This window comes from Mus musculus, chromosome 4, assembly GCF_000001635.26.
Source record: "Mus musculus strain C57BL/6J chromosome 4, GRCm38.p6 C57BL/6J".
NCBI classification, from domain to species: domain Eukaryota; kingdom Metazoa; phylum Chordata; class Mammalia; order Rodentia; family Muridae; genus Mus; species Mus musculus.
In genome coordinates, this window is record NC_000070.6 from 121,436,666 (window position 1) to 121,438,979 (window position 2,314).

Genomic DNA, 2,314 nt, shown 5'->3' on the forward strand with positions numbered 1-2,314 from the left:
AGACCATGACCTCAAGGTCATTAGATCAGGAGGGCTGTGCTTGTCTCACACCTATTTCAGCACTCAGGCGTGTGTGTCCTGCAGCTCACATGGGCAGCAGAGTTGAATTGGTACTGGATAAGGGGAAGTAACATGAGTGGCACGAAGGCGTGTCCTGCACCTCACCTGGGCAGCAGAGTTGAACTGGTACTGGATAAGGGGAAGTAACGTGAGTGGCACGAAGGCATAGAGTTCAGAGAAGCTGGCCCTGTCTCTTGTCTGCTGTACAGTAGTGCTCATGAGGTAGAGGTACCCTTTTCCCATTCCTAGTCCCTCACCAACTATGGTAAATGGGAAATCTGGCCCCAGTATGATGAGAGCTGGAGAATTGGCCATGCCACACTCTGCATGCAATATTTGCGAGAATAGCCCCTATACCTCTCCTGGGAAACAGAGTAAAGCTGGCCTTGGATGAGGAGATTGCATGTGAGCCAGTCCCAAGGTACAAGAGCTGGGGATCTGGAGTGATGACCAGCTCACAGAGCTATCAGGGCCTGATCCTGGGATTTGAATTGGCCCACCCCACTGTCTACCTCATCCAAGAATTGCTAGAGTGAATGAAGGGGCCAGTCCTACAGATCTCCATGACACTGAGCAAAACCAGGACATCCAAGAGGAGTCCCAGTGAGGTTCCAGTCTTGATTGAGTAGCAGAAGCCAAAGGCCTTGGACCAGACCAAAGGACTTAGCAATGAATGTTTGCGAGCAAAGAAGTGTGGACAAACCAGTGTACTGTGAGACACACTGTGCCACAATATACCTTAAACAATGAGATGCAACCCCCCCCCCCCCGCTATTAGGGTGAGGTTATAAGGGTGGAGTGGGAGTATGAGGGGAGGAAGAGAGGAATGAGACTGGGTTGTATGATGTGAATTTCTCAGAGACCCACTAAAATGTTTTAGAATAGAAATGAGAACAGTGGAGATAAAGAAGTGAATGTTGGGCCTGGAGAGAGGGCTTAGTCATGGGGAACAGAGTTTCTTACAACTTAGGAAGTATAATTAAGAAATTTTGTGAGTGTGTGTGTGTGTGTGTGTGTGTGTGTTGGGGAGAGACTGAACACATTGTTAAGTGGTGAAGCATATGCACTGCTCATGGGTGGTGGTGGTGCATGTCCTTAATATGCAGATCTCTGTGAGACTGAGGTCACTCTGGTCTACAAATTGAGTTTCAGGATAGTCAGAACTGTTACACAGAGAAGCTCTGTCTTGAAAAAAAGCAATACCCAAACCAACCATTCAACCAACCAACCAACCAACCAGAATATTTATTGATTTTGTAGAAGACCCATGTATCAGCACTAAGGGACATAGTTTGGTAAACACAAGCAACTGTCTAACTCCAACTTTGAGGGATCAACTATTTCTTCTTGCCTCTCAAGATATTTTAAAATATTAATTTATGTGTGTGTGTTGCCTGCTTACATGTGCATTCTACCTGTGTGGCATTTGCATGGGGAGTCAAGGGAGGGTGCAGAATCCTCTGAAGCTGAAGGTACAGCAGTTGTAAGCTGACTGTGGGTGCTGGGAACTCAACCTGTGTTCTCTGCCAGAGAATTTAATTCTCATAATCACTCACTCACATCTCCTGCCTAGTAAAAGAGATAAAAAGATTTAACATTGCCTGGTGGTGGATGTCTTTTTTTTCAGTATTCTGTAGACAGTGTGAAAGGTATGTCTCTGTAAGTATAAGGCCACCCTGGTCTACAAATTGAGTTCCAGACCAATCAGGCTGAATAGTGAGATCTTTTCTCACAATAAATAAATATGGCTGTCGAAATAGATCAGCAGTTTAAATCAATAACAGTTCTTCTCAGTAATTACATGGTGTCTCATAACTCTCTGTAACTACAGTTTGAGGTGGTAAAACACCCTCCTCCCTATCTATCTATCTATCTATCTATCTATCTATCTATCTATCTATCTATCTATCTAATGCAATAATATTCACCCATAAATAGAAATCAAGTGTTGATATATACTAAAATCTGGGTGAACCTCAAAGCATATTGTATAAAATAATTCTCCACAGGGTTGGAGAGATGGCTCAGTGGTTAAAAGCACTGACTGCTCTCCTGAAGTTCAAGAGTTTAAATCTCAGCAACCACATGATGACTCACAGCCATCTGTAATGCCCTTATCTGGGGTGTCTGAAGACAGCTAGAGTGTACTTACATTATATATATATATATATATATATATATATATATATATATATATATACACACACACATATATATAAGAAAATAATAATCCTCCATAAATTACATAAATTAT